The sequence below is a fragment of the Phyllostomus hastatus genome, unplaced genomic scaffold, assembly GCF_019186645.2.
Source record: "Phyllostomus hastatus isolate PE091 unplaced genomic scaffold, TTU_PhHast_1.1 phas_contig_86, whole genome shotgun sequence".
Lineage (NCBI taxonomy): Eukaryota > Metazoa > Chordata > Mammalia > Chiroptera > Phyllostomidae > Phyllostomus > Phyllostomus hastatus.
The window spans coordinates 75,740,001-75,749,365 of record NW_025333977.1 but is presented as its reverse complement, the minus strand read 5'-3'; the positions used below and the strand labels follow the sequence as shown (position 1 = coordinate 75,749,365).

Below are 9,365 nucleotides of genomic sequence, written 5' to 3'. Positions count from 1 at the left end.
AAAACTTCCCTAATTTTTTCTAGGAATCTCAGAGAGTTCCAAACAAGCTGGATCCAAAGAGGCTTACACCAATATACATCATAATTAAAATGACAAGGCTTAAAGACAAGGAAAGAATCCTAAAAGCCACAAGAGAAAAGCAGGTAGTTTCCTACAAGGGAACACTGATTAGACTGTCTTCTGATTACTTAACAGAAACATTTCAGACCAGAAGGGAATGGTGTGAAATATTCAAGGTGATGAAAAGCAAGGATCTACAACCAAGGCTTCTTTGCCCAGCAAGACTATCATTTAAAATTGAAGGAGAAATAAGGAGCTTCCCAGAAAAGAAAAAACTAAAGTAGTTTGTTAACACCAAACCAGTATCTCAACAAATGTTAAAGGGCTTGCTTTAAAAAGAAGAAATAGAGAGAAAAAAGGGGGAAAACAGTCTAACAATAAAATGGCACTATGTATCTATCAGTAATCATCTTAAATGCAAATGGCTTAAATGTTCCAAATAAAGACATAGGGTAAATGAATGGATAAGAAATCAAAATCTATATATATGCTTCCTCCTAGAGACCCATCTCAGATTAAAAGATACACACAGACTAAAGGGATGGAAAAAGATATTTCTTGTGAATGTAAAGGGAAAAAAACTGGGGTAGCAGTACCTATATGTGAAAAAATAGGCTTTAAAACCAAGGCTTTAGTAAGATAAAAAGAAGGACACTACATAATGAAAAAGGGAACAATCAAACAGGAGGATATAACCCTAGTAAACATTTGTGCACCAAACATAGGGACACCTAACTATGTGAAGCAAATCTTGATGGACACAAAGGGAGAAATTGACAGCAATACAGTCATAGTGGGGGATTTTAACACCCCACTGACTTCAATGGATAGAACTTCTAGACAGCAAATCAACAAGGAGAGAGTGGCCTTAAAGAACACACTAGATTAAATGGATTTAATTGATATCTTCAAAGGATTTTAACCCAAGCAGTAGAATATACATATATTTCAAGTGCTCTAGAATGTTTTGTAGGAGAGACTACATGTTAGGACACAAAACAAGTCTCAATAAGTTTAAGAATATTGAAATCATATCAAGCATCTTCCCTGAGCACAATAGTATGAAACTAGAAATCAATCACAAGGTCACTGAAAAGTATGCAAAGATATGGAAGCTAAATAACATGTTATTAAACAATGAATGGGTCAAAAATAAGATCAAGGAAGAAATCAAAAGATAGCTTGAAACAAATGAAAATGATGACACAATAATCCAAAATTAGTGCATCACTGGGAAAGAAATCCTAAGAGAAAAATTCATAACATTACAGACTTATCTAAAAAAAAACAAAACAAAACAAAAAACAAAACAAAACAAAAAAGCCTGAAAAAAAACCCACGAGAAAAAATTCAAATAAATAATCTAACTTCACAATTAAAGGATCTTGGAAAAGAACAATAAAATTTCCAGTAAAGTGGGATTAGAGGGAACATACCTAAACATAATAAAGGCTATACATGACAAACCACCAGCCAGTATCATACTCAATGGGCAAAAACTACAAGTGTTCCCCTTAAGATCAGGAACAATACAGGTATGTCTCATTTCACTTCTCTTATTCAACATACTACTAGAAGTCCTAGACACAGCAATCAGACAAGAAGAAATAAAAGACATAAGTAAGTAGGAGAAAGGAAATAATAATGATCAGAACAGAAATAAATGAAATAGAGCCTATAAAAATGATACAAAAGATCAATGAATCCAAGAACTGTTTCTTCGAACAGATAAACAAGATTGATAGACCTTTAACCATACTCATCAAGAAAAAAGAGAAAGGACCAAAATAAATAAAATCAGAAAGAAAGAGGGGAAATAACTGACACCAAAGAAACACAAAGAAAGAAATACAAAAGGATTGTAAGAAAATATTTTGAACAACTGTATGCCAACAAACTGGACAACCTAGGAGAAATGGATAAATTCCTAGACATACAATCTTCCAAAAACAAATCAGGAAGAATCAGAGACTGTGAGCAGACAGATTACACCTACTGAAATTGAAGCAGTAATCAAAAAACTTCCAATAAACAAAAGCCCTGAACTGGATGGCTTCACAGGTGGATTTTACCAAACTTTCCAAGAAGAACTAACACATCTTTTTCTCAAATTATTTCATAAAATTCAAGAGGAAAGAAGGCTCCCAAACTCTTTTTATAAGGCCAGCATTATCCTAATTCCAAAACCAGATAAAGACACAACAAAGAAAGAAAGTTATACGCCAATTTCCCTGATGAACATAGATGCTACAATCCTCAAAAAATATTAGCAAACCAAATACAGCAATGCATTAAAGAGATAATACACCATGACCAAGTAGGATTTATTCCTGAAATGCAAGTTTGGCACAACATTCACAAATCAATAAATGTGATTCACCACATAAACAATAGCTAGAAGAATAAAAATCATATAATCATATCAACAGATGCAGAAAAAGCATTTGCTAAAATCCAGCACCTATTTATGTTCAAAACTCTTAGCAAAGTGGGATTAGAAGGAACATACCTAAACATAATAAAGGCTTTATATGACAACCTTCTGTCAGCATCATACTTTATGGGCAAAAAGGACAATTGTTCCCCCTTAAGATTAGGAACAAGACAGGGATGTCTGCTTTCACCTCTCTTATTCAGCATAGTACTGGAAGTCCTAGCCACATACATCAGACAACAAGAGGAAATAAAAAGCACTCAAATTGGAAAGGAAGAAGTAAAACTGTCATTATTTGTAGTTGACATGATACTGTTTATAGAGAACCCTGAAGATTCCACCAAGGAGCTACTAGAACTGATAAATGAATTCAGCAGAACAGCAAGATGCAAAATTAGTATCCAGAAAGAGATGCATTTTCATATGTCAGTGAAAAAGTAACATAAAGGGAAATTAAGATAACAATTCCATTTACAATTGCTATAAAAAGAATAAAGTACTTAGGAATAAACCTAACAGGATATAAAAGATCTGTACTCGGAAAACTATAAAACACTGAAGAAAGAAATAGAAGAAACAAATAAGTGGAAGCAGACACCATGTTCATGGATAGGAAGAATTAACATCATTAAAATGTCCATACAACCCAAAGCAATCTATAGATTCAATGCAATTCCTGTCAAGATTCTAATGACATATTTCACAGAACTAGAACAAACATTTCAAAAATTTGCATGGAACCACAAAAGGCACTGCAGAGCAACAGCAATGCTGAGAAAGAAGAACAAAGTTGGAGGAATCATATTACCTAATATCAAACTATACTATAAGGCCATGGTAATCAAAACAGTAGGTACTGTCATAAAAACAGATACATAGATCAATGGAACAGAATAGAGAGCCCAGAAATAAACTCATGACTTTACAGTCAATTAATATTCAACAGAGGAACAAGCACAAACAATGGACTAAAAATAGTTTATTCATAACTGGTGTTGGGAAGAGTGGACATATACATGCAGAAAAATAAAACTAGACCACCTTCTCACACCACACAGAAGAAGAAATTCAAAATGGATTAAAGACTTAAATATTAGGCCCAAAGCCATAAAAATTCTAGAGGAAAACATAGGTAGCAAAATCTTAGACATTGTTTATAGCAATATTTTATTGGGTATATCTCCCCAGGCAAGGGAAACAAAAGAAAAAAATAAATAAGTGGAACTACATTGAACTAAAAATGTTTTGTACAGTAAAGGGAAATCAACAAAATAAAAAGACAACCTGCATAATGGGAGAACATATTCACCAATGCTTTTGATATGGGGTTAATACCCAAAATTTATAAAGCATTTAACAAAACTCAACACCAAAAAAGTGAACAACCCAATTAAAAATGGGCAAAGAACCTGAATAGACACTTCTCCAAAGAAGACATACAGATGGCCAATAGACTTATGAAAAGATGCTCAATGTCACTCATCATCCATGATATGCAAATTAAAACCGCAATAAGATATCACCTCACACCTGTCAGAAAAGCTATCATCAATAAACCAACAAACAACAAGTGCTGGTGAGGATGGGGAGAAAAGGAAACCCTTTTGCACTACTGGTGGGAATGCAGATTGGTGCAGCCACTGTGGAAAGGGTATGGAGGTGCCTCAAAAAATTAAAAATGGATCTGCCTTATGACCCAGTGATCCTACTTCTGGGATTTATCCAAAGAAACCCAAAACACTAATTCAAAAGAACATAGGCACTCCTATGTTCATTGCAGCATTATTTACAATTGCCAAGATATGGAAGCAGCTCAAGTGTGCATCAGTAGATGGGTGGATAAAACAACGATGGGACATTTACACAATGGAATACTACTTGGCCATAAAAAGAAGATTTTGCCCTTTGTGATAGCATGGATGAAATTGGACAACATTATTCAAAGTGAAATAAGCTAGTTAGAGAAAGACAAATGTCATATGATTTCACTCATATGTAGAATCTAATGAACAAAGTGAACTAACAAGGAAAATTGGAACAGACTTATAGTTAAGAGTAGGATGACAGCTAGTGGAGGGTCGGAGGGATTGAGCAAAAGGAAAAAGTACTCATGGACATGGATATCAGTAGTGATGCCTAGGTGTGGTCAATATAAAGGGAATAAATGGTAATGGAAAGCAATACAATACAGATTGAATCAGTAAAAAAAAAAAAAAGAGCATTGTAGTTCACCAAAGCATAGAAACAATGTTTGCTTCATAACATGGGTTTTTTAAATAAAGATTTTTATTTATTTGTTTGTTTGCTTGTTTGTTTGTTTATTTATTTATTTATAGAAAGAGGGGTAGGGAGGGAGAAAGAGAGAAACATCAATGTGTGGTTGCCTCTCATGCGCCCCCTACTGGGGAGCTGGCCCACAGCCCAGGCATGTGCCCTGACTGAGAATAGAACTGGAAACCCTTAGGTTTGCAGGCCACACCAGCCAGGGCAACTTCATAACAAGTTAATGTGATGAAAAGAAGGCAAGCACCCTTGTAACTAATCTTGATAAGATTTTTTGTTTGTTTAGAAAGAGATCAGGCTCTTTACTTTTAATGTTTCAAATTATTGTGTACTAAGTAAATACTAGTTTTACTAGTTTTTTTCATATTTTACATGTTTATATTTGAGTTTTTAATGTTTTCACCAAAACATTACACTGAATTAAGGAAACAGCATTATCGATATAAACATGCTAATATTCCTATATAATTATTTAATTTTTAACAATTACCCCATCTCTTTGATTATGAGACTATAATACTTTTATAGTTAAAATAAGTTCATAAGTTATAAAAGTAAGACAACAAGCTAAAGTGAAAAACATTTAAAGTAAAAATTATTGCTTCACTTTGGAAAATAGAAAACTCCATGTACATAGCATTTACTCTTCTACATATGTGAAAAAGAATGGAGTTGCTTCTCCTTCCTTTTATAATCTATTCTTTTTGTGGTCAGTGCTCCACACTTTTGAACTTGTCAGCCTCTTTCTATCTCTTAGAACAAGTCAGAAATTGGAATTTTACTGTGTGGCCCAGTCTTTGTTCCTCCTTGATCTTCCTACTCAGTGTGTCCCCTGTGTGCACGCTTCCTCAAGAAATGGGTCCTTTGTCTTCCTTCCTTTGACTTCCTTTTACAGTCCAATGTACCATCCACTGATATCAGGATTAGACAGTACCACAAGATTGCTGTATCCAGTCATGTTCACACTTTTCTTTAGGGCAGTAGGATGTGATTTTCAAAAGAATTCTTAAATGGAAGCTGAATGTCAGAATCAGATGAAAAGTTAAGTAGAGAAGACTGGAGACCCATCCGATTTGGTTCAAGAGGGGCCTCTGGGGCCTCTGCCAGGGAACCTTAGTGCTTGGAGCACTGTCGTGTTTCTGGCTCAACTCACCAATTATTCTTCACCTACATATGCAGAATTCCTACCATTTTAAGATTTTTTTTTAAAGGTCCCATGTCTTTTCTCCTTTGAACCTACCTTAATAAAGCATATTCGAAAGTGTTTTTTAAAGAGAGGCTTTACCACATGGAGATGGAAATTTAATGTCTTTAATTTCCACTTGCACGACCTTGCAGACACAATGGACAAAGACACATTCATTGGGTTTCCCCAAAGTCAACGACAAGATACATACAAGCAATGGTAGTGGTATTATAAGGCTAGTAGGAAATCAGTGTTTCAATGAGTTGCAAGATTGAAATTTAGGCAGTTTATTTGGGAATGAGTGAAATAGTGACATGTATTTTAAATACCATGTTTGATATTTTGGGTGTCATAAGACTTTCCAATATATACCAACCATAGTTCATTTCACCTGAGATGCACTGTAGATAGATTGCATTTTCTTTAATAAGTTGCCATTTTGTTTTGTTTTGTTTTCCAAGATTCTCTTCACAGTGAGGTCACCTAAAAGAAGAATGCTCAATAAAAACACAGTTATACTATAAAATGATATAGACTATATATTTTATAGCTTATCTTTAAAAATATATACACAGGGTGGGGGAAAAGTAGGTTTACAATTGTATGGGAAACACAGTTTATTGTTGTATTATTAATTACTAGTTATTGTGCTATTTTTCATACGAACAACTGTGAAACTACTTTTGCTTCACCCAGTATGCCACAAAGACAGAGAATTTAGTAATAGTTTGCACAAAAGAGTCAACCAGAAGAAGCAGTTTGGGAACTCCAGTAATAGGAAGGATATTTTTGACTTTTACCTATGATCAAAGCAATAAACTACATTTCAAATGTTATTGGTTACATTGAACATTCTTAGACTTTTAAAGTTCAAATCTTTTCTGTGTTTTTTTTTTGTTTGTTATTTTACTTGCAATGCTATTTTAGACCACTGGGCATTATTGACACCCAACTCATACTTTTTTCAAGCACCAGCTTTGAATTTTATTATATAACATAATATATAATGTAATATATAATTATAAATTAACATATAATATGTAATAAGAATTATAAATAAGTTATATAATATAATCCTGCTTCTGGTACTCTTAGAGCCTTAAACAGTATAAATAATATTTACTATCATTTGCTGGGAATAAATAGCTACTGTTCTGAAAGTATTAATTATAAGGGTTTAGGAATAACAAACTTTTGATGAGGAGGAAGTATAGTGCAGTGCTCTGTTCTCTCGTCTTTTATTTTTTCCAGTGACACTTTTCCTTTAATATTTTGTCTTGTTCCACTTTTGAAATGAGCTCTCGGTCACAAAATATCAAACTACACTAAAAAATGCCAGGCATTGACATGACATGGAGAAGCCCACAAGTCAGGGCAGATAGCAACAGCAGGTGGGAAATGATTGAAGCAGTGGTTACAAATGTCTAACAGGTTGTGTCCTGATGTTAGCACAGGTTAGACTAGTCCCTACCTTGATGGGTGACCTGAGTGTATTTGGGTTCAGATTCTACATGGCAATACAGTTTCTTCTGGTTGAGAGTTCTTAGCTTGCACTGATCACAGGGTGGCTGGAGGGCACCAGACCAGTGTATTAGTTTCTAGTTTTTCAAAATGTTTTCATAGACCTGAAAGATGTACTGAGAGACTGCAGGAGCTCTACACTTCAGCGATAGAGTAAATGGGGTTTCCTGGCTGGATACGTATCTTAGCCAGGTTCCAAATGCCATTAGTGAGCTTAAAAGATTGGTAGAGCATGCCTTTCCACATTCCTCTTGGTAATTATATAAACGTTGTTGTTTTGCAACTTGCTGGAAACAACGTCAGCATTTAAATGACATTCCTTAAGCTGAAGCTGAAGTTCATTTCCATTGGGAATATCCTTCCATGTTGCAAAGAAGACCTAGCTTTCCATTTTGCCATCTTCTACAAAGAGCCCACTGAGTGGGATGAGGTGGTTGAAATAGAAGACATTAATATTGCTTTTCACAGGCATCTGCAGGTTATTGGAGGTTCCATCTTCACGACTGGGCCCAAGGTATTGAGAGACAGGGAGACACCAATACTCTGGTTTGGCATTAGTGGTATATGAATGGCCAGAGGAGTGCTGGGGATGGCTCCAAAGCTATTCTTGTTAAACTGATTGCAAAGTCTGTCATGTGTGACAGAACTTAGCTGGTGAAGTTCATTTCTACGTAGATGTACCCTTGGCAATAAGTAAATTTTCTGGAAATCTTCAAGCCTTTATCCTTCGCTGCAGGCAGCCAGACAACCTTAGGAGACACATATCCACCAGTGCCATGCCTATCCCGTAGAGTTCAAAGATCATTCGGACGGCTGCTGACCACAGCAGTGGTAGGGGAAGGAGCAAAGGTTGCAGGCACTGATGATGGGATGAAGGATTGCTTCTCCAGACTATCTCGTCCCCTTCCTAAGAGATCCACTGCTGCCTTCTACCTGCCTGCAGGGAGGATACCTGCAGCACATTGACTGGGGGAATGGGGTCAAGGTTTACAAGGTCCCCCAGAAAGTTACCTTGAGAGTAACCTGAGGCTGTTCCAGGTAGGTGGCAGTGGTGGTGACAACAAAGTTGTAACCAGCATCAGTGCTCCCATGATGTATTAGCAATTGTTTGCAATGGATTCCATGACTTCCTTCCACAAAAGCATTGGGAGGCTTGTGATACCCAGAGGTTATATAAGCTCACCCAGTGTGGCATATAAGCTTACCCAGCAGAGCTGGCTCGATAACATCTGTCTCCTCAGAGATCGGTGGCTTCATAGACAAAACTAGTTTTTTGGCTGTGACAATGTTCATTGAGAGAAGCTGCCAAAAATATAGCCCCTATGTTGAAGGTCAGAATTATCAGAATCCTGTGTTGCCAAACTCAAGACCTGCTGGACCAGTTCCTGTGTTTCTGATGGTTGCCAGAGAAGCAGTTCCAGTACAGCAGTAAGCAGAGTCACTGGGTAACAACTCTAGAAATTTCATCAGGACTTTTACTGCTGAGGCCATCACTGCTGAGTTGGTATGAGACAGCTGGGGAGTTACCCACTCAGATGCTCTGAGCCTCCCTGTCATCTTTAGGGTTGTAATTGTGTAACGGGGTGTAGGCTGAGAGGCCCCACCACAAGCTTGGCTGGGGGATGGGAGACATGGAGCAGGGCCATCGAGAGTTATCTGGCATTCCAACGGCAGGCTAACTTCATACCTATATGCAAAAATGGTTATTTTGCATATCAACAGCAGGCTAACTTCATAGCTATATGCAAAATGGTTATTTTGCATATTAACAACAGGCTAGCTTCATACCTATATGCAAAAAATGTTATTTTGCATATCAAAAGCAGGGTAGCTTCATATGTATATGCAAAAACATTTTTTTTTTGCATATCAGCTAGGGAA

The 9,365-nt window shown here is 36.2% G+C and overlaps 1 pseudogene; it reads right to left on the bottom strand.

Moving 5' to 3' along the window:
* Nucleotides 1–7,561: 7,561 nt before the first annotated feature.
* LOC123827424 overlaps nt 7,562–9,365 on the bottom strand; it is a 3,204-nt pseudogene continuing 1,400 nt past the window's right edge.